The following is a 24,660-nucleotide window of genomic DNA, read 5'->3' on the forward strand; positions in this document are numbered from 1 at the left end:
TTATCAACAAGCTGGTAGAGTTATTTTCCTTTCTGTTTTCAGGTATATATGAAAGCAAAATTGGGGAACTGCATGCAATTTAAAACATCACATTTCTTCATTTTATACATAATAAGCATCTCTGTTCTTCCAAAACATGTTTTCTAATGACTGCCTAATAATTCTTTATATGGCAGAATGATACTCTATTACTGGGCATTTAAAAACTATGATTTTTTTAAAAAACAAATTGTTTCAATTTTAGAATAATATGTGTACATCAATACTAAATTCAAAGATACCAAGGGGCACACTGTAAAAAAAGTAAAAAAAAAAAAAAAAAAAAGCCTCTTCATCCTTGTCATATAGCCACTCATTTCCCCTCTGTGAATGTAACCATTGTTACTGGCTTCTTGTGTGCCATTCAGAGAGCAACAAATATGGATACATTCTTTATTCTTCCAAAGTGGTAGGAATAATTCTGCACCTTTGTTGTTTTATTGATGATATATTGAGGAGATAGTTGCAACCAGTCTGCTATTAGCAGACATTTCCATTGTTTCCAAACCTTTTGCTACTACAAACAATGATGCAATATTCTTTATAGACATACATTTTGCATGTGTTGAAGTATACCCATCAGACAAATTCCAAGAAGTGAAACTACTGGCCAAAGGTAATCTTGGGGTTTTTTTTTTTTCTAATTTTATTTTATTTTTAAACTTTACATAATTGTATTAGTTTTGCCAAATATCAAATGAATCCGCCACAGGTATACATGTGTTCCCCATCCCGAACCCTCCTCCCTCCTCCCTCCCATACCATCCCTCTGGGCCGTCCCAGTGCACCAGCCCCAAGCATCCAGCATCGTGCATCGAACCTGGACTGGCAACTCGTTCCTACATGATATTTTACATGTTTCAATGCATTCTCCCCAAATCTTCTCACCCTCTCCCTCTCCCACAGAGTCCATAAGACTGTTCTATACATCAGTGTCTCTTTTGCTGTCTCGTACACCGGGTTATTGTTACCATCTTTCTAAATTCCATATATATGCGTTAGTATACTGTATTTATGTTTTTTCCTTCTGGCTTACTTCACTCTGTATAATAGGCTCCAGTTTCATCCACCTCATTAGAACTGATTCAAATGTATTCTTTTTAATGGCTGAGTAATACTCCATTGTGTATATGTACCACAGCTTTCTTATCCATTCATCTGCTGATGGACATCTAGGTTGCTTCCATGTCCTGGCTATTATAAACAGTGCTGCGATGAACATTGGGGTACACGTGTCTCTTTCCCTTCTGGTTTCCTCAGTGTGTATGCCCAGCAGTGGGATTGCTGGATCATAAGGCAGTTCTATTTCCAGTTTTTTAAGGAATCTCCACACTGTTCTCCATAGTGGCTGTACTAGTTTGCATTCCCACCAACAGTGTAAGAGGGTTCCCTTTTCTCCACACCCTCTCCAGCATTTATTATTTGTAGACTTTGGATCACAGCCCATTCTGACTGGTGTGAAATGGTACCTCATAGTGGTTTTGATTTGCATTTCTCTGATAATGAGTGATGTTGAGCATCTTTTCATGTGTTTGTTAGCCATCTGTATGTCTTCTTTGGAGAAATGTCTATTTAGTTCTTTGGCCCATTTTTTGATTGGGTCATTTATTTTTCTGGAGTTGAGCTGTAGGAGTTGCTTGTATATTTTTGAGATTAGTTGTTTGTCAGTTGCTTCATTTGCTATTATTTTCTCCCATTCTGAAGGCTGTCTTTCACCTTGCTAATAGTTTCCTTTGATGTGCAGAAGCTTTAAGGTTAATTAGGTCCCATTTGTTTATTTTTGCTTTTATTTCCAATATTCTGGGAGGTGGGTCATAGAGGATCCTGCTGTGATGTATGTCGAGAGTGTTTTGCCTATGTTCTCCTCTAGGAGTTTTATAGTTTCTGGTCTTACGTTTAGATCTTTAATCCATTTTGAGTTTAGTTTTGTGTATGGTGTTAGAAAGTGTCTAGTTTCATTCTTTACAAGTGGTTGACCAAGATTTCCCAGCACCACTTGTTAAAGAGATGTCTTTAATCCATGTATATTCTTGCTCTCCTTTGTCAAAGATAAGGGTCCATATGTGCGTGGATTTATCTCTGGGCTTTCTATTTTATTCCATTGATCATATATTTCTTGTCTTTGTGCCAGTACCATACTGTCTTGATAACTGTGGCTTTGTAGTAGAGCCTGAAGTCAGGTAGGTTGATACCTCCAGTTCCATTCTCTTTCTCAAGATCGCTTTGGCTATTTCGAGGTTTTTTGTATTTCCATACAAATTGTGAATTATTTGTTCTAAGCTCTGTGAAGAATACTGTTGGTAGCTTGATAGGGATTGCATTGAATCTATAAATTGCTTTGGGTAGTATACTCATTTTCACTATATTGATTCTTCCAATCCATGAACATGGTATATTTCTCATCTATTAGTGTCCTCTTTGATTTCTTTCACCAGTGTTTTATAGTTTTCTATATATAGGTCTTTAGTTTTCTTTAGGTAGATACATTCCTAAGTATTTTTATTCTTCCATTGCAATGGTGAATGGAGTTGTTTCCTTAATTTCTCTTTCTGTTTTCTCATTATGTAGTTGTAATAGGAATGCAAGGGATTTCTGTGTGTTGATTTTATATCCTGCAACTTTACTATAGTCATTGATTATTTCTAGTAATTTCTGGTGGAGTCTTTAGGGTTTTCTATGTAGAGGATCATGTCATCTGCAAATAGTGAGAGTTTTATTCTTCTTTTCCAATTTGGATTCCTTTATTTCTTTTTCTGCTCTGATTGCTGTGGCCAAAACTTCCAAAACTATGTTGAATAGTAATGGTGAAAGTGGGAACCCCTTGTCTTGTTCCTGACTTTAGAGAAATGCTTTCAATTTTTCACCATTGAGGCTAATGTTTGCTGTGGGTTTGTCATATATAGCTTTTATTATGTTGAGGTATGTTCCTTCTATTCCTGCTTTCTTTAAGTTTTAGCCATGTCGTCATGGCCTTGCAGGATCTCAGTTCCCCAACCAGAGATCAAACTCACATCCTGGTAGAGAAAGCCACTGGATCCCAGGGAATGTTCCAGGAATCTTTATTAAAAATTGGGTACTACCAAATTGCTCTCCTGCGGTGTTTTGCATCAATTTATCTATGAAGGTGCAACACATGAAGGTGCTTGTTTCCCCCACCCCTAACCAATTAAAATGTTATCATTAAAAAAGAAACTAAATTCATCTGAGTCACAAACGATGGCATGAAAATGAGGCTAAGCATTTTATCTATTTTCAAAACATCTGCTTTTCTTTCTTGTGAACTACTTGCTCACTTCCTTTGCTCATTTTTCTGCTAGGCTTTGCTTTTTTTTTCTTCTTAATGTAGATTTATAGTCGTTTCTTTAAAAATAAGAAAATTACCCCTTTGCTGGCAACATGTTTTTCCCCAGATTATTTTAATTTTGGGGGGCCACACTGCAGCAGCTTGTGGATTCATAGTCTCCCGGCCAGGGGCTGAACCTGAGCCCTAATCAGTGAAAGCACTGAGTCCTAACCACTCCCAGGGAGCTCCCTCCTGTTTACTGTCTGTATTTATTTACAGTTTTCTTCTCGATGGAGAAAATTTTAACTTTTATAATCACAACTTAAAATCTTGCTTTCTTTATTTATAAAGCATATATAATATATATACAAAATATATAAAATAAATAAAGATTTTAAGTTATACATTTTCTTTTGAGGCTCTGAATATTATAGATTACTCACAAAGTCTTCCTTCCCTAGATTTCCTTTAATTACATTTTTTTCCCCTTTAGTCATGCCTGGGGGCTTACAGGATCTTAGTTCCCCAAACAGGGATTGAACTTCTGCCCTCAGCAGTGAAAAAGCAGAGACTTAACCACTGGACCAGGGAATTCCCTCCTTTGAGTAGGGAATGGTTTTCCATAATTTCATATCAATCTTTTATCCTTCTAGAATTTTTTTCCAGATACTGCCCAATTGTCCCAGCACCAATTATTAAATACATCATCTATCTTACTGCTTTCATTTTCTTAATTTTTTTTCATTTTCTTAATTTTAAAAACTAAAGTTACCCTGTGAATGCACAGTAACAGGGAATTTCTGGTCTTTCTAGACTATGAAAAGAAATCAACAAAATGACTATCAATTTTATATCTTAAAAAATATACTTGAATACACCGTGAAATTATTTGTAAGAAAATAATGGTCAGATGCTTTTCCAACCTGTGAGCACATTTGCCCACTCTGAACTCCTTTAGTCTCACATGCTTCTGTATTTATCACATTAGCACCTTATTTCATGCTTTTCTATTTATGAATGGCCTGCACTCTACACTCTTAAGTTTTACTATGGTCCTCTGCTGTGCAATATAAGGCTATTCTGATGATGAACCATTATATACATGTGTATATATTTCCCCAACTGGCTAATACTATTTTACGGACACTTAGCAATGGCTTACTTTTTCTCTCCTGTGATCACTAAGTGCACAGCCAGACACAAAGAGATGGGGCCAATCCAAACTGTGCAAACAAAATGCGGTGAGCATCTTGTCGGTGCTCGGTTTTGTATGCATGCTTTCTTTTTTCCCTCAAGGTTCAGTGTTTTCTAGGCTGTCTTTACAAAACACCGAACCCTGCTTCTTTATCTGTGCCTGTGCACAGTGACAAAGGCTTTGGGGGTCCAGGAAAGAAAAGATGTATAAAGATAACACCTTTGGGAGCTTGGTCATAAAATCCAGAGCTTCTGCTGGAATTTTCTCCTGAAGCTTTCAACAGCAGAACTTTTGCTGTGACAGGGAGCAGCGTTCTAACAGGACTGTCAGGATTCTTCTCCTCTGAGTGTCCATCCATTTGTCAAACTGGAAAAAAAAAAAAAAGCAAAGCAAAGCAAAAAAAAAAAAAAGCTCCAGGTTTAGTCTGACACCAGAGACGCATTATGAAAGAGATAAAGAACTGCATAGAAAGTGAGTTTAGTAACTTATTCTTAACAAATTGCATGCATTTCTTTCCCTAACAAGTACACCCCATGTTTTGCCACCTACCTGTTCTTTCTCACATGTGTGTGTGTGAGCCCAAGCAAGGCCGGTGTGGACATAGACATGCACTTGACCTCAAAACTTGGAGTTACAGAAAAATTTGGGAGCTGGTCATAGTCGTAAACTGAGAATATATACAGACTTGTAAAATGTAGATCTTTAACTTCTGATGGGGCTATATCCCAATTAATCCATCATAAGTTGAAAGTATCATAAATTAAAAATGCACATAATACACTTAACCTACCAAACATTCTAGCTTAGCCCAGTCTACCTTAACGTGCTCAGAACGCTTACATGAACCCTGATGATCCTTGCTGTTGTTTAGTCACTCAGTCATGTCCAGCTGTTTTGCGACCCCATAGACTGTAGCTCAGCAGGCTCCTGTGTCCATGGGATTCTCCAGGCAAGAATACTGGAGTGGGTTGCCGTGCCCTCCTCCATGGGATCTTCCTGACCCAGGAATCAAACCTGAGTCTCTGCATTGACAGAGGTATTCTTTATCACTGAGCCACCAGGGAAGCCCTCACATGAACCTACAGTTGGGCAAAATCATCTACCACAAAGCCTATTTTAGAAGAAAGTGTTGACTAGTTCATGTAATTTATTGACTACTACACCTGGAGAAGGGAATGGCAACCCACTGCAGTATTCTTGCCTGGAGAGTTCCATAGACAGAGGAGCCTGGTGGGCTACAGGCCATGGGGTTGCACAGAGTTGGACATGACTGACACAACTTAGCATGTATACAAGCACACTGAATGTGAAACCAGAATGGCTGTCTGGGTACTGATGGTTTTAAGTGTATTTGGCCTGTACTCTTGTGACCGAGTGGCTGACTGGGAGCTGTGGCTCAGTGGCTGCCCAGAACCATAAATAAGTATCCTACTGCACATGGCTAGCCACCCCTCCCCAAAAAAACCCAAATACAAAATTTTAAATATGGTATCCACTGAACGTCTATCACTTTTGCATCACTGTAAAGCCAAAAAGTTGCTAAGCCAAAGCATCTTAAGCCACGGACTGTCTGTACAACCATAAGAGAAGACACCTGGGCAGTCAGTCTTCGCCCATAGTTTACATCAGCTCATTAGTGATTAAAACTCCAGGACCAGAAACAAACCTTTGCATTCACAATTAGAGATAAGGCAATACAAGCAAATATCTCTGAGAAGGGGGAGTATATGGGGTTAAAGTCCTGTGTGTGTGTGTGTGTTCTCAGTCACTCACTCTTGTCTGACTCTTTGCTGAGCCGGCTAGGCTCCTCTGTCCATGGAATTTTCCAGGCAAGAATACTGGGATGAGGTGCCATTTCCTATTCCAAGGGATCTTCCCGACCCAGGGATCGAACTTGTGCCTTTTGGGTCTCCTGCATTGGCAGGTGGATTCTTTACCACTAGCACCACCTGGGAAGGTCCAGTTAAAGTCCTGCTGCTGCTGCTGCTAAGTCGCTTCAGTCGTGTCTGACTCTGTGCGACCCCATAGATGGCTGCCCACCAGGCTCCCCTTGGATTCTCCAGGCAAGAACACTGGAGTGGGTTGCCATTTCCTTCTCCAATGCATGAAGGTGAAAAAAGAAAGTGAAGTCACTCAGTTGTGTCTGACTCTTAGTGACCCCATGGACTGCAGCTTACCAGGCTCCTCAGCCCATGGGATTTTCCAGGCAAGAGTACTGGAGTGGGGTGCCATTGCCTTCTCCGAGTTAAAGTCCTACTAATATGTAAATGATTGATATGATTGGAAAGGAAAAGTTGATAGGAGGGCCTGGAAAAAAAAAAGAGTGCCAGAGACAGGAAGTACATGCCAAAGCAATCTGGGGCATACCAAACAAACGCTTGGGTTACTTCACAATTTTCCCCAGTGATGACCCCAAACCAGTCCCAAGATTAGTGACTCATCAAAGATGAGAGCGTGAGAGCTGGCCAAAATCAAAAGAAAGGTTCTTATGGGAACAGCTAGCAGCAGAAGGAGCTGTTATCAGAGTCTAAACCTCTGTTTTTCTTCTTTAGTCCATTAGAGAAGAGAAAACAGGAAAGTTTGGGGCTACTTGTATTTTATACACTATTGCATTTCATCAATAGATATTTTCTAGTTAGTATAAAGTAATCAGAATTTTATAATACTTTAGTTTTAATCATAAAATACATTGACCACCTAAAAAGGCATGAAAGTGGAAGTGAAGGCATTTCCAACTCTTTGCGACCCCATGGACTGTAGCCTATCAGGCGTCTCTGTCCATGGGATTTTCCAGGCAAGAGTGCTGGAGTGGATTGCCATTTCCTTCTCCAGGGGATCTTCCCGACCCAGGAATCGAACCTGGGTTTCCCACATTACAGGCAGACGCTTTTACCATCTGAGCCACCAGGGAAGCCCTTTAAAAAAAAAAAACGGCATAAAAGGAAAAATGTATTTTAAGCCTTATGACAAGTCAACTTCTTTGTAATCATAGGATCTATTTTTTTTAATTAGTTGGAGTACTTCTTGATTAAAACCTTCCTTGGAAGTCCAGTGGTTAAGAATCTGCCAGTGCAGTGGACATGGGTTCCATCCCTGGTCTGGGATGATTCCACCTGCTGCAAGGCAAGTAAGCCTGAGAGCCACAACTCCTGAGCCCACATGCCACAGCCCCTGAAGCACAAGCACCCTAGAGCCTGTGCTCTGCAACCAGAGAAGCCACTGCAGTAGGAAGACTGCGTCCTGCAAGTAGGGAGGAGTGGTCCCATGCTCATGACAACTAGGGAAAGCCTGCACACAGCAACGAAGACGCAGCTCAACCATAAACAAATAAATAAAAAGAATCTGCCTTCCAATGCAAGGGACTAGGGTTGATAACCTGCTCGGGGAACTAAGAGCCCACATGCCACAACTGGAGAAAGCCTGTGTTGCAACAAAGACCCAGTGCAGCCAAACCAAAGATTTTTAAATAAAACAAAAACTATTCACTGTTACCAGATCTTTTCAGCGCTCATCAATCTCACTTTGGACACTATCATTCAAGGGGGAGGGGGGACTCTCAAATGAAAAAAAAAGAAAAAAAAAACATCAGAAATCTTAATTTACAAATAAGTGAATAAAGTGTATTCATGTATGAATGTTCCCAGATTTCCTCTCCGCCTGTTTCTGCACAGTCCATATTTCTAACTAACATAATATGAGACTTCTTTCCTTTGGGGATGGGTTATTAGAATGATAGAGAAGCCAGACCAGAGTGGTGAGGGCCAGGGGAAGGACCAGCCCACGATGCTGCGGTGATCTCTAAAGCAAGGAGCCAGTGGGGGGCATATGGAGACAGGAGAGCTGCAGGGTTTTGGCGTGTAGGCAGTCTGTGGAGGTTCAGACTGTAACTGCCTTTCCAGCAGTTATACAGTGTGAGAGAACTGGGGAATGAAGAAAGGGGATCTGGTAGGTAGTGTTATGAGTTCTGAATTGGATCCCCTGTGATTTTTCTTTGAGAGACAACATGAAAATTGGTATTCATCTTTAAAATTACTTTGGGCAGTGCTACGTGCTACTCTGTAGAAACTGAGCTATGTGGGGACCCAGGATGATGAGGGAAGAAATGTTTATGGGATATAATTATCACTACAGTAAATCAGAAATAACCCCAAATGCCTCACAATAGTGAATCAGCTCAGCAACATGATAAGAGAAAATACGGCATTAAGGATGCATGGGGGCTTTGGGAGTGAGGCCATTCAGAGTCACATTGATTGAATAATTATATCGAAATTTAGAGTTACTGGGAAGATTAAAGAAATGAAAATATGTATAAAATTCCTAAAAGAGTGTATGACTCATTGTACTCATGGTAGCTAATTTTATAAACGGTGGTCCCCAAACTTTTTGGCACCAGGGATCAGTTTCATAGAAGAGAAGTTTTCCATGGACGGGGGGAACAGGCAGGTAGGGATGGCTTCGGGGTGATTCAAGCGCATTGCATTTTATTGTAGTTCAGTCACTCAGTCATTCTGACTCTGCAACTCCATGGGCTGCAGCATGCCAGACTTCCCTGTCCTTCGCCATCTGCTGGAGCTGGCTCACACTCACCTCCATTGGGTCAGTGATGTTTTCCTACCCTCTGGTCCTCTGTCGTCCCCCTCTCCTCCTGCCTTTAATCTTTCCCAGCATCAGTCTTTTCTAATGAGTCGGCTCTTCACATCTGGTGGCCCAAGTATGGAGTTTCAGCTTCAGCATCAGTCCTTCCAATGAATAATCAGGACTGACTTCCTTTAGGATTGACTGGTTTGATCTCCTTGCAGTTCAAGGGACTCTCAAGAGTCTTCTCCGACACCACAGTTCAAAAGCATCCATTCTTCATCACTCAGCCTTCTTTATGGTTCAACTCTCGCATCCATACATGACTCCTGGAAAAACTACAGCATTACATTTATTGTGCACTTTATTTCTAATGTGATGCCACTGCTGATCTGATGAGAGGTACCAATGGGTCTGTGGCCCAGAGGTTGGGGACCCCTGTTAGAAAATATCATAGTGATGTTAAAAATAATAAGCATGAGGGGTAAATCATTAGATATACAATAATTAAATTACAAAGCATAAAGTTACCATGTTTGTACATTAACAAGGACAGGAAGCACATTTGCAAGGATTGAGGTCAGCTCAATTATTGTCATGGATGCCCAAAAGAAGAGAACAGGCTCAGATTGAAGAACAGTGATTTAGAATTAATATAAAAGAACATTAGGATTATAAAGCGCTGAAGAAATCTATAAAAGAAAACATTCAAACCTTTTCCTCTAGAGATTAAAAAGATAATTACATTGGTTTCTCATCTATTTCCCTGATTATAACAGTCAAAGATAATTTATATTTGGCTTTGATAGGTGTTCTTGCCTTGGGGGTTTCCCCTTTCTAATTGTGTTTATTTAGTCTAATAGAAAACGAATTTGCATTCCTTGAATTTCTACCAGTTGAAGGTGGGTAGATGACTGAGAAGAATGCTTAACAGCTGGGGGAAATCCCCTTGGAATTTAAAAGGTGCTGGGAATAATCCAAAAAGTAGATAATCCATGGAAGAATTAACTCTACATGAATTTGGTAATCGCCCAGTATCCTTCTCTTTTTTAAAAAAATTTCTAAATTGAAGCATTGTTATTTTACAATCTTTTAGGTATCTAGCATATTGATTTATATATGTATACACACACACACACACACACACACATTCTGTTTTAGATTCTTTTCCACTGTAGGTTATAATAAGATATTGGATATAGTTCCTTGTGCTATACAGCAGGTTCCTGGGTTGTTGTTTTTTTTTTTTTTCAAATCTATTATATATATATATACATACATATATATATATATATATATATATATATATATATATATAGTAGTATATATATCTGTCCCACATCACTTGCTTCAGCTCTTCAAGAAAAAAGAGCCATACCATCACAGCCAGGGATCTAATGTGTGAGGTAGGGGAGCAGCTAAGACCGTTTTCTTATCCTAGTACCATGTGTGATACCTCATTTTACAGTTAGTTCCTTTTTAATATTAATATCATATAATTACTATACGACATTGTGCTACATTATTTTATGCTATACTATCTTATATGCCCATCACTGGTGACTCAGTGGAAAAGAATACATCTGCCAAGCAGGAGACAGGGGGTCAATCCCTGGGTCAGGAAGATCCCTTGAAGAAGGAAATGGCAACTGGCTCCAGTATTCTTGCTTGGGAAATCACATGGACAGAGGAGCCTGGTGGGTTTACAGTCCACGGGGTCGCAAAAGATTCAGACATGACTTAGTTACTAAACAGCAACAATACTATCTTATATCATATCATAATTATATTTTATAGTTACTTTTAATACCTTTCGAGATTTCTTGACAATAAGATTGTGAAAATCCCATTTTCAGAGTAGTTGTTACAAGGATTCTTGCTGCACTTTCAAGATGTGAGGACCATTGCTAGGGCATCAGCGCCACTCATCGCACACCAAATGGCAAGGAAAGGAAAGTTCTCAGGCAGTGAGGTCAAGATGAAGGAAGAGGCTGTTATTTTTTTTTTTTTTTTTTTGCTTTTTGGTTATATTATCCTGGGCTTCACTGGTGGCTCAGCTGGTAAAGAATCTGTCTGCAATGCAGGAGACCTGGGTTTGATCCCTGGGTTGGGAAGATCCCCTGGAGAAGGAAATGGCAACCCACTCCAATATTCTTGCTTGGAAAATCCCATGGACAGAGAAACTTGGCAGGCTATAGTTCATGGGGTTGCAAAAGAGTCAGTCACGACTGAGCATGCACACATGGCTAAATATAAAATACTTTTTGGATTGTCTATCATTGAATAGGTTTCACATTACATCTTGCCCTTTACTATCCAGATTGTTTTTAAAAGTGACTTTACTTCTAATATGAGATTGAGCTTTAAAGCCAATACTTGACTCATACAATGAAAATCCCAAGTAATGCTAAGTTTAAAAATCAGTATCCTTGGGCTTCCCTGGTGGCTCAGTGGTAAAGAATCTACCTGCCAACGCAGGTAACATGGGTTTGATCCCTGATCTGGGAAGATCCTACATGCAGCGGAGCAACTAAGCCCGTGTGCCACAACTACTGAGCCTGTGTTGATCCCATGCACCACAACTTAAACGAGAAGGCTCTAGAGCCCAGTCTCTGCAACAAGAGACGCCCTGGCAATGAGAAGCTTGCACACCACAATTATAGAAAAGCCTGTGCAGCGAGGAAGACTCAGCACAGCCATAAATAAAGGAAAATTAAAAACAACAACAACAAAAAACCTGTATGCTTACTTACTTCTCTCCTTTCTTTTTTTTATTGAAAATGCATTCCTTATGCTATCAATCTGTTATGTTGTTCATAAAACACACAGACAAATAAAGCCTAAACCTAAACTGGAGAGAGAAAACTGAATAAAAATAAACTGGAAATATCCCCTTCAAACTTAATTCCTGTGGCTTTCATGGAGCTGTAAAGGTTACCATATAATCTAGTGGATTTATGGAATAAGTTTGTTGTTGGGCAAAAGAGAAAAACCAGTGAGTACCATTTATTCATTTAGAAAATATTTATTAAATGCCTGATAGCATCAAGCAATGTACAACAAGGAGCATGGTAAAACCATGCCTGACCCTATAGTTTGGCTGATTGGAGTAGAGAGATAATTAGTGATCTTTGCAAATATCAGTGACCTTTGAAATATAGGCTTCTATTAGTTATGGTAAAAGAAAAGAATTAACAAGATCTTTTTAAAAGTTTGAAGACCTTGAATTTTATCCAGGGTGATATTAAAAATGTTTAACAACTGGCAATGCTATCAACCAATCAAAATCAGCAGAGGCTGCTCAGCCATACCAATGAATTCTGCCTGAATATTAGCCCTGGTTATATTAATTTAGGGATTTACATTCATAGTAAGTAGAATGAAAATGCAAAGATAGTCATTTTAAATATGTCCCTTTTTATCTATTTGCTTTTTTTATAAGTCTCTTTTTTAAGTTATTGGTAACAAAGTTAGTTTAAAAACACAAATACAATATGAGAAAAACTTAGCTAGATTTTAAATTTCGGGTATTTCTCATTTTGCCATTTTTAGTGAATTTATTTTATAAAATTTTATTATTATTTTGAATAGATATTACCTTCACATGATTAAAAACATTCACATGATTAAAAATTCAAAAGACACAAAAGGCTCTCCAGGTAAGAGTCTCTTCCACCCTTTAGACAGTTTTCCTGTCTGAAGGAAATCAATATTGCCCCTTTTCTTGTAAAAGTAAAAGTAAAGTGAAGTCGATCAGTCATGTCCAACTCTTTGCGACCCCACAATTGTAACCTGCCAGGCTCCTCTGTCCATGGGGTTTTCCAGGCAAGAATACTGGAATGGGTTGCCATTTCTTTCTCCAGAGGATATGTAAAGTCTTCCAGAAACATTGTGTACATGACTTTTTTTTCCTTCTTTAGGTTAGTAAATATCTTTAGACTGGAGCTTGTAGACCAGCACAGAAAAGAAGTGGTGACTAAATCAGACAAACAAGAACAGTAAGATACAGAGCTTTATGATGGATTGAATGTTTATGTCACCCCTAATTCCGAAATTGAAACCCTAACCCTGTGGTAATGACCCAGGGAGGTAGGTGGGGCCTTTGAGAGGATTAGGTCATGAGGGAGAGCATTCGCATATGGGATTGCGAGCATCCATGCTCAATCGCTCAGTTGTGTCTGACTCTTTGCCACCCCATGGATTGTAGCCCACCAGGCTTCTCTGTTGATGGGATTTCCCAGGCAAGAATACTGGAGTGGGTTGCCACTTCCTATTCCAGGGGATCTTCCTGACCCAGACAGCAAACCAGAGTTTCCTGATTGGCAGGCGGATTCTTTACCACTGAGCCACCAGGGAAGCCCTCATGAATGGGTTTAGTGTCCTTTATTAAAGAGACTACAGAGTGACCTTTAGCCCTTTTGTCATATGAAGACACATGGAGAGTCTCTGAGCCAGAAAGCAGGTTCCCAGCAGACACCGAGTCTGCTAGCACCTTGATCTTGGACTTTCCGGCCTCTAGAACTATGAGAAATAAGTTTTCTGCTGTTTATAAGCCCCCGCTCCCACCAGTGTTCTGTTATAGCACCTGGAATGGACTAAGACATATGGGAAAATGAATCTCAGTAACTCACAGGGTAGGATATTCTGTCTACTGCTATATTCTGGGGCAAAGATGCTCCGTTAAAAGGAAAGAAGGCTTTGACTGTATGCTTTAAAGATGGACTATTTCAAGTTCATTATATACATCTAGAGTTAAAGAAATCATAGCATAATTTTTTAAAAGGGATCCTGATTTGTTTTTTAAAATTAAGGTGCAATTCATACACCACACCACCCAGCATTTTCATATATTCACAAGGCTGTAAAGCCAGCACTACTGTCTAATTTCAGAACCTTTTCATTACCCCCCAAAATGAAGTCCATACCCATTACAGTCAGTCACTCCTCCCCTGCTCCCTGGCCCCTAGAAACCACTCATCTATTTTCTGTCTGTATGGATTTGTCTATTTTGAATATTTCATATAAATGGAATCATATGCTAGATGGCTTCGGTGTCTGGTTTCTTTCACTCAGCATACTATGTTCAAAGTTTATGTTGTAGCATATATCAGTACTTCATTCTTTTTTCTTGCCTGTGCCTTTTAAAATTTAACCATTTTTAAGTGTACAGTTCAGTGACATGATGCCCACTCACACTGTTGTGCAACATCCCCACATCCGTCTGCAGAACTGTTTTTAAAACTCAAGCTGAAACTCTACCGGTTAAGTAACATCCCTATTTCTTCGTAACCTGTATTTTACTTTCTTTCTCTGTGAATTTGCCTATTCTAAGAACTTCATAAAAGTGGAGTCAAACAATATTGGTCCTTTTGTGTCTGGTTTATTTCACGTAGCACAATATCTTCAAAGTTCACTCATGAGTAGCTTGAAACAGAACTGCCTTTCATTTTCAGGCTGAACACTGTTCCATTGTTTGGCTAGACCCCATTTTGTTTATCCATTTCTCACCAAATGGATGTTTGGGTGTTTACATTTTTGACAATTATGAATAATGCCACTGTGAACATTAGTGTACACATTTTTGTATGACCATGTTTCCAGTTCTCTTGGGTGGAAGAGACTCTCAGTGAGAACTATAGAGGAATTTGATGAGTAATACACATTAGCCAGAGATGGATAAAGTCCCCTCATACAAACATTTGAGTTTCGAACTTTCAAAGATGCGAATGTGTGTTTGCATGTCCAATCACATTAGTTCATGCATCTGGCGTGCACGGTCATGTGTGTCCATCCACTACAGGTGGCTGTGCTTTTGTGTACTTTACAGTACAGTAGAGCAGTTTTTTAATTTCAAGCCCAGGATGTCTGGAAGCAAGCTTACAAACAGCGGAGTGTAGCCAGTTGTGTTAGTTGGGTACCGAGGCTGACTGTGTTGGATTTACGATCAAATTGGACCTATGAATTCGCTTTTGGAACAGAACTCATTCATACAGAGTAGACTTACTGTACTTTGATCATGGACAATGGTCATTGAGACCGTGTTTCCTTTGAGGAAGTGTGAAAGTAACTTAGATATGGATATATAGATTTATATACATTCCTTTGTTAATGTTCTTTTTCATTATGGTTTATTCCAGGATACTAGATATAGTTCCCTGTGCTATACAGTAGGACCTTGTTGCTTAGCCATTCTAAATGTAATAGCTTGCATCTACCAACCCCAAACTCCCGGTCTGTCCTGCTCCCTCCTCTCCTCCCACTTGGCAACCACAGGTCTGATCTCTACGTCTGTGAGTCTGTTTCTGTTTTGAGGGCAGGTTCATTGGTGCCACAGTTTAGATTCCACATATAAGTGATATTCATATGGTGTTTGTCTTTCTCTTTCTGACTTAGAATCAAGTATACTTTAAATAGTTACCCATTTTCCAAGCAGAGCTCTTCTTGCTTCAAATACTTACAATTAAAAAAAAAAAAGATGGAATGATTTCATATTTTGTGGTTCAAAATACCCATTAAAAAGACATCATTAGGACTTCCCTGATGGTCCAGTGGTTAAATATCTGCCTGCCAATGCAGGGGACATTGGCTCAATCCTTTGTGCCAAGAGATTCCACATGCCTAGGTGCAACTGAGCACAAGCGCTACAAGAACTGAAGCCTGCATGCCCTAGAGCCCTGCTCCCCAACAAGAGAAGCCACCATAATGAGAAGCCTGCTCACTGCAGCCAGAGAGTGGCCCCTGCTTGCCAAAACTAAAGAAAGCCCATGCACAGCAATGAAAACCCAGCACAGTCAAAAATAAAATAAATGAATTTTAAAAAGACATTATTAAAGGATCAATCACTAAATATTGCCAGTCTTTTCCATTTTATCAACTGAGTATAAAGAGACAGATTTTGTACCTGAAAGGGTAACTTTATTTATAACTTGGGCAAACTTTCCTTTTTCTCAGTTTCTCCATGTGAGACAATTCATCTTAGAGAATAAATAATTTTTTAAAGGCAAGAAATAAGAAAAGAATGGAACTATAAAGTGAAATCATTTTTGGAATATGAAAGGCGATGACAAAACTGACAAAGGAAAAATAGGAAAACGGACAACCTCCCTCCAAATATTTCAGCATGACTAGTATTAGAACTTGTGAAATTTATGAGTGAGTAGCTCTGTTTTTTTTTTTATTTCATGAGTTCACATACCAGTGGGTGTACATTACATATATGTTTGCATATGTGTGCCTCTGGGCTTATAGCTCAGTGTTTATCTGTATAGGTTTGTTGTTATATACCATCGAGGACAGAAACTATGTCTTATTCACCTTGACTTCTCCACTGCAGAGTGCTGTATGTGGCATATTACAAGTGCTCAAGCTTGCTGGAAGGAATGAATATGCTTGTGACAATGAATATCCTTTGGATGTATGGCTACCATGTGAGTGTATTTACATATTAGTGGAGAGGTGTTTTCCTGAGCTTCAGTCACTTGTGTATCTATCTGAATGGGTGAGGAAGGGACAACTCGAGTGAGGAGGTTTGGCAGAGGAGGGCAAGCTGGAGCCAGGAAGCAAGAGACAGCAGGTAACAGGCGTGACTGTCTCTCTGGCGCCCACCCCGCGCTCTGTGGGCTTTCAAAAGTTCCCTTCCTCCTGGCACTTTCTAAATTCTCTTGCACTATTCCTATTTAGAAACTAGCTCAGGGCTATTTCTTCCCTTTTGTGGAGGAGGATGAGGAGCTGGTTTCATGCTTCCAACAGATCTGTTTTCCTTTCTTTTTTTAGACTCTCAAATTCTGCTTTCAAAGGGCAGGCAAAATGGAGACTGAAATAATTGATTCAACAACAACCTCAAGGCCGTAAAATGCCATCTTTGCTACTAACCAGGGAATATCATATATCACAGGTAGACACTTTTTATACTTTAGAGAAGAAGAAAAAGAATACCATTTTCTCCTCCCTCCTAATTAACTGCCCCTTGGGCTACTAGGACCCTCAAATAACAGTGACAGATGATCTCAGAATTTCTAGATAATAGAAATAGTAGAGAGGATTTCCTGGGTGGTCCAGTGGTTAAGACTCTGTGTTTCTGCTGCAGAAAGCAAGGGTTCAATCCCTGGTTGGGCAATTAAGGTCCCACAGGCCAATGAAGTGGTCAAAACAAGCAAACAAAGAAAAGGAAAATAGAAGAGAGCCTATAAAATAAAATTTAAAAACCTATAGAATTTTTCAGAAGACTGAAAAATCAGGATTCAGGGCTTTCATGGTGGTCCAGGGGTTAAGAATCTGCCTGCCAATGCAGGACATACAGGTTCCATTTCTGGTCGGGGAGATTCCACATGCCTCGGGGCAGCTAAGCCAGTGATCCACAACTATTGATCCTGCACGGCCTAGAGTCCACGTACTGCAGCTAGAGAGTAGCCTCCACTCGCTGCAACTAGAGAAAGCCCTCGTGCACCAATGAAGACTCAGTGCAGCCAAGAAAAAATAAAGAATAACAAAAAAAAAGAGAAAAATCAGGATTCACACATTTCCTGAACCTTTCGCTTGTGTCTAACAAAGTCCTATCAAGCATCTAATTCCCCTCCTCAGTCTCGGGCACCAGCAATTTTCTGGCACACACTGGTCTCACTCTTCTCAACTCCTCCTCCACTTGCAGCCCATGCTCCACCTGGACTTTCTAGGATTCGCTATTGCCCGCCAGATGATTCTGTTCATTTTCCCTTTCCAGGTAGATTACACTTACTTTCCCTTATGTGATCCACAGGTTCCAGGGGAAGCTCTCAACAAAACACCTGCTGACTGAACAACAACAAGAGATTCAGATGTTATAGAATTTTAGGGCTAAAAGGAATCTTAGGATCTTTTGGTTTTAGAGACGATAAGCAGAGGCTCAAAGGGTTATCTTTATAGATTATAAAGAAAAATCATTGGTTCCAGACTGTATGTTCAGCTGAATAATATACTTGGTTCCTCACTAAAAAGCCATGTGGTGCAAGCGTGCTTCAGATCAGATCAGATCAGTCACTCAGTCATGTCTGACTCTTTGTGACCCCATGAATTGCAGCACGCCAGGCCTCCCTGTCCATCACCAACTCCCGGAGTTCACTGAGACTCACATCCATCGAGTCAGTGATGCCATTCAGCCATCTCATCCTCTGTCGTCCCCTTCTCCTCTTGCCCCCAATCCCTCCCAGCATCAGAGTCCTTTCCAATGAGTCAATTCTTCGCATGAGGTGGCCAAAGTATTGGAGTTTCAACTTTAGCATCATTCCTTCCAAAGAAATCCCAGGGCTGATCTCCTTCAGAATGGACTGGTTGGATCTCCTTGCAGTCCAAGAGACTCTCAAGAGCCTTCTCCAACACCACAGTTCAAAAGCATGAATTCTTTGGCGCTCAGCCTTTTTCACAGTCCAACTCTCACATCCATACATTAGCACAGGAAAAACCATAGCCTTGACTAGATGAACCTTTGTTGGCAAAGTAATGTCTCTGCTTTTGAATATGCTATCTAGGTTGGTCATAACTTTCCTTCCAAGGAGTAAGCGTCTTTTAAATTCATGGCTGCAGTCATCATCTGCAGTGATTTTGGAGCCCAGATAAATAAAGTCTGACACTGTTTCCACTGTTTCCCCATCTATTTCCCATGAAGTGATGGGACCGGATGCCATGATCTTCGTTTTCTGAATGCTGAGCTTTAAGCCAACTTTTTCACTCTCCTCTTTCACTTTCGTCAAGAGGCTTTTTAGTTCCTCTTCACTTTCTGCCATAAGGGTGGTGTCATCTGCATATCTGAGGTTATTGATATTTCTCCTGGCAATCTTGATTCCAGCTTGTGTTTCTTCCAGTCCAGCATTTCTCATGATGTATTCTGCACATAAGTTAAATAAACAGGGTGACAATATACAGCCTTGATGAACTCCTTTTCCTATTTGGAACCAGTCTGTTGTTCCATGTCCAATTCTAACTGTTGCTTCCTGGCCTTCATACAAATTTCTCAAGAGGCAGATCAGATGGTCTGGTATTTCCATCTCTTGTGCTTAGTCATGTCCAAGTCTTGGAGACCCCATGGACTGTAGCCTGCCAGGCTCCTCTGTCCATGGGATTTCCCAGGCAAGAATATTGGACTGGGTTGCCATTTCCCACTCTCGGGGAATCTCCCTGACCCAGGGATCAAACCCACATCTCTTGCATGTCCTGCATTGACAGGCAGATTCTTTATCACTAACACCTAGGAAACCCTGCTAGAACCATGGTCTTTCTATTCTGACCCCCAACCTTGATCTTCCTTATTCAGACCTCAAGCCCTACATTCTCAATGAATTGCTGCCCATGGTTTGACCTGACAGTGGGAAAAAATAACAATTAGGTCCCAGGATGACAACCTCCTTTCAAAAGGAGGTTGGGAGGACCATCGTGGTGTCCAATGACAACAGAAGGCATCAGAAAGAAAGGGGCACCAACTTGAAGGGGTGTGGAGAGTCAGCAAGAAAGTGGCAGGGGGACTTCCCTGGTGGTCTAGTGGCTAAGACTCCAAACTCCCTATGTAGGGGCCCGAGTTCCATCTCTGGTCAGGGAACTAGATTCCACTTGCTGCAACTAAAAAGATTCCACACGCCGCATCTAGAGATCCTGCATGCCATCATGAAGACCCAGTGCAGTCAAACAAATAAATAAAATAAATATTTAAATAAATAAATAATAAATAAAGTCAGTCATTGATAATAAAATCAAATAAAGAGGGTAGGAGATAGGGTCTTTAGAGGGCCAATGACCAAGTCTAAGCAGAGTCCAAGCAAATCCAGCTCTTCACCAAAAGGCGACTAGAGTCAGGTGGGAACTGATAGGCATGAGGGGCAGAAAGAGAAACACTAGACAAACTCAGATCTGGTTCTGACTCTACCCTTGACAAGGAGTATAATTTGGAACAAATTATTTAACTGTCAGGCCCTCAGGCAGACTCAGAATCTTACAGTCTCTGGTTGGGAGCAAGTCTTCATTCCAAGGCTTTGCAATCAGATTTTTGATCTTAAAAAGCTGGAAGAGGGTTGGAAGGATAAATTGGGAGTTTGGGATTAACATATACAAACTGTTATATATAAAATAAATAACCAACAAGGACCTACTTATAGTACATACACTACTCAATATTGTGTAATCACCCATAAGGGAAAGAATCTGGAAAAGAATAGATATGTATAATTGAATCCCTTTGCTGTACACTTGAAACTAACACAACATTGTAAATCAGCCATACTTCAAATAAAATTAAAAAAGAGCCCGGAAATAGTATCACTTCAAGTGGAAAACATTAGAGAGAATCATCTTTCCTTGCAGAATGTTGCAGTTGGTTTACATCACAGTTTACTCACATCACAGTTTATTCAGAGCCTGCTGTTAAGTCAAAATCCCATGGTTGTTATTTTAGTCTGTTGACACTGTGGTTGCATATTTCACCATGTGACATCATTACCATGGAGGCATCAGACATTTTGGGGCTCCTAAATTATGACCGATGGATGGTGGTTAGGTGCTTTTTCTCAGAACACCCTTTTAACTACATGTGTACTGTACTACATGTGTGAACCATATTAAAAAAAAAAGAAATGTTCATCACTTTCAATTAAAACACTAGATGGAAAAAAAAAAAAACCTACACTAGACAGCAAAGAAATACATACTTATAAAACATTCCTCCTCTCAACGTTTTCACAAGTCCTGAATTATCTTGTAATCTGAGGATGCTATAATTTTGGCATCTACATTTGAATTAAATCTCTCTGCTTAAAGCCTCTTGTGAAGTTAAACTCCTATGAGGTTTATTTTAGACTGAAACAGTTTCATATTTTTCATTTTACTACAGAATAGAAAAAAGGCAAAATTAAAACAAAAACCAGGGACTTCCCTAGTGGTACAGTGTTTAAGACTCCACGCTTGCAATGCAGGGTGCCTGGGTTCTATCCCTGGCCAGCAAACTAAAATCCCATATGCTGTGCAGTGTGGCCAAAACAAAAAAAGAGGACCTCAAAATTACGCTGATCACTGGCAAATGCCCTGTTGTAGAAGTGTAGAAAAGCCCTTGAAGGTATCGTATGGACACGGTGTGCCCAGCTGTAAATTTAGGTATCTATTTTTAACCCCTTTCACAGTGTCAGAATGTTAGACCTGGAAGGGGCCTTTGAGGTCATCTGATCCAAGCCACTCAATTTCCAAAGGCAGGTAGTAAAGATCAGAGGCATAAGAGACTCACTGAAGTCAAGCAGGAGATTATTTAGTATAGCTGATCTGGAACCTGTGTTTTTCAAGTCTCAGCATTACTGTTCTTTGCTCGCTTTTACTTATATCTGTTTTTAAAATTATTAAATATCATTGCACTGTATACAGTAAAAAACAAAAACTCTCTCTTCCAACAGACTTCCCTCCCACTCTTCCATGTTGTCCAACATTTTAGGGGAAACCACTATTGATAGTTGGGCTTCTCTGGTGGCTCAACCAGTAAAGAACCCACCTGCCAATGCAGGAGACATAAAGAGACGTGGGTTTAATCCCTGGGATGGGAAGATTCCCTGGAGGAGGGCATGGCAACCCACTCTAATATTCTTGCCTGGAAAATTCCACGGACAGAGGAGCCTGGAGGCCTAGAGTCTGTGGAGTTGCAAAGAGTCAGACAAGACTGAGCACATGTGCACACACTATTATCAGTTTGCTGTATACATATGCAAATTCCATGTGTGTGTCTAAGTACTGATACATTCATTCACATACATATGGGTATATACACGGGCCAAGATTTTTTAAATTTGTATTATATTTAATTTTTATTGAATTATAATTGACATACAATATGATGTTAGTTTCAGGTGTACAACATAGTGATTTGACAGTTTTTTTTTATTTTAATTGTTTTTTTTATTGAAGGATTTTGCTTGACAGAATTTTGTTGTTTTCTATCAAACCTCAACATGAATCAGCCATAGGTATGCATATATCCCGTCCCTTTTGAACCTCCCTCCCTCTGTCTCGGAGAAGGCGATGGCACCCCACTCCAGTACTCTTGCCTGGAGAATCCCATGGACGGAGGAGCCTGGTAGGCTGCAGTCCATGGGGTCGCGAAGAGTCGAACACGACTGAGCAACTTCACTTTCACGCATTGGAGAAGGAAATGGCAACCCACTCCAGTGTTCTTGCCTGGAGAATCCCAGGGACAGGGGAGCCTGTTGGGCTGCCGTCTACGGGGTTGCACAGAGTCGGACACGACTGAAGTGACTTGGCAGCCCCTCTCTCTCCCCACCCCACCCCTCTAGGTTGATACAGTGCCCCTGTGTGAGTTTCCTGAGCCATGCAGCAAATTCCCATTGCCTATCTATTTTACCTATGGCAGGCTAAGATTTTTGAAAATAGTTTTACTCCAAACTAGAACCTAACTAAACCAAACTAAAAATGGCAGGGGGGTGATAAAATGGGATAAAATGATAAAATGTTCTGAACAACAAAATAAATATCATTTCTAATAGAAATTGTTATTTCTCTTATCATTGCTCATCTAGAAATAATCATGAAATTTTTAAACATTTTTATTTATTTGACTGCACTGGGTCTTAGTGGTGCCATGTGGGTTCTTTAGCTGCAGCATGCAAACTCTTGCGGCATGTGGGATCTAGTTTCCTGAACACAGATGGAACCCAGCCCCCTGCATTGGGAGCACAGACTCTGAGCCACTGGGCCACCAGGGAATTCCCTAGAAATTCTCATAAAATTTGACAAAAGCTATTCAGGCTTCCCAGGTGGAGCCAGTGTTAAAGAACTCACCTGCTGGGACTTCCTGGTGGTCCAGGGGCTAAGACTCCATGCTCCCAATGCAGGGGGCCTGGGTTTGATTTCTGGTCAGGGAACTAGATCCCACATGCTTCAACTAAGGGTTCACATGCTTCAACAAAATTGCAACCAAATAAATTAAAAAAAGAAAACTCACTTGCTAATGCAGGTGATATAAAGGACACTGGGTTCGATCCGTGGGTCATGAAGATCCCTTGGAGGAGGTCATGGCAACCTACTCCAGTACTCTTGCCTGGAGAATCCCACAGACAGAGGAGCCTGGCCAGCTATAGTCCATGGGGTCTCCAAGAGTTGGACATGACTCAGTGACTAACACACATGAAGGGGTCCTCAGTGCTATGCACGGTGGGTAGGGTGGAATTTATTCTTTGGAGCAGTCTGTTATCGCTTTTGCTTCATAGGATTAGTTTGGTATTTTAGAAAGATCATTCTGGGACCAGAATAGAGGATGGATTAGAGACAGTGAAACCAGCTGAGGGGTTACTGCAATGTGCCAGGCAAAGGGGGGTGAGTGTGTGAACTGAGAATGTGGAGCTGGATGTGCACAAGTCAAAGGAGAAAAGGGGTCTGGATGAAGAGACCTCGGAGGAAGACTCACAGAACCTGAAAACCAGTTGGATATGGAGGTGAAGGGGAGCTGGTAGACACTCCTCCTTCTCATCTCCTAAATCTTTAAAAAATGTTTATTAATTTATTTGGCTGTGCTGGGTCTTAGTTGCAGCACACAAGGTCTTTAGTTGCAGTATGTGGGACTGAATTTCCTGGCCAGTGATAGAACCTGGGCCCCAGCCCTGGGAGCAAAGAGTCTTAGCCACTGGACCACCAGGGAAGTCCCTAAGATCTTTCTTTCTAAGCAGGAACTTTGTCTCTCTTGCCAACTCTGGCCATGTAACTGGGGCTCAATTGAAGTTTTCTTTATTTTTGTTCTAAATGTATTTCAGTTTTTTTCAATTAAAATTTTTGAAGAAATCCTTCATTTTTTTTTGTATCCCCTATACAATCCTAAGCAATTCCTTTTCATGTTTTGATTACCAAAATTTTAATGCTTTTTTTTCCTTCAAAGTATGATTTCAACTAAGACAATAGTTCTTATTACTCACCCGGTCATTCAAAAGCTGATGGTTTAGGGGTGTCCAGGTACTCATCTTTGTCTGCATTTTGGGACCATTTGTGTTTTTTGGAGGTGCAAATGCCATCATGAAATAACTGGATATTCTTCTGTAAGAAAAACTATGATTCATTTCTTCTGAAGATATAGTTTTTCTTACAGAAGAATATCCAGTTATTCTAAACTAAACTAAACTATAGTTTGTTTAAACTAACTAAACTAAACTAAACTCACTAAAAATGGTAACACCATATAATCTTTTTCAGTACACTGGGACAGGGACTAGGGGGAGAGTGACATTTACTGGGAGTATTTTATATGTCAGGCACTTAACAGGTTTGCTCAATTAAACCCATAACAATATGGTAAGGTGGTGGGTTTTAGCTTATTTTACAGATGAAGAAAATGAGGCTCACTTTGCTTTGCCCCGAGTTATACAGACAGTAGGTGGTGAAACAGAGAATCAGACCCAGGTCTGTTTAACTCTGTTTGATTTTCATTGGACCAAGCGGAAAAAATCAGAATCACTCTTAGCTAAGAACATACCATATTGGTCAGAAAGAAGTATTTATAAAATCACTGTGCAATCTGATCTACTCCATTTTGTCCCTTGTGACCTCCTTCTTCCTCTGC

General features: G+C 40.2%; 1 pseudogene; it reads right to left on the reverse strand.

The window, feature by feature from the left end:
• Positions 1-3,877: 3,877 nt before the first annotated feature.
• Positions 3,878-24,133, reverse strand: LOC113888470 (annotated as a pseudogene).
• Positions 24,134-24,660: the final 527 nt, after the last annotated feature.

Source organism: Bos indicus x Bos taurus, unplaced genomic scaffold, assembly GCF_003369695.1.
Source record: "Bos indicus x Bos taurus breed Angus x Brahman F1 hybrid unplaced genomic scaffold, Bos_hybrid_MaternalHap_v2.0 SuperScaffold_100184, whole genome shotgun sequence".
Taxonomy (NCBI): domain Eukaryota; kingdom Metazoa; phylum Chordata; class Mammalia; order Artiodactyla; family Bovidae; genus Bos; species Bos indicus x Bos taurus.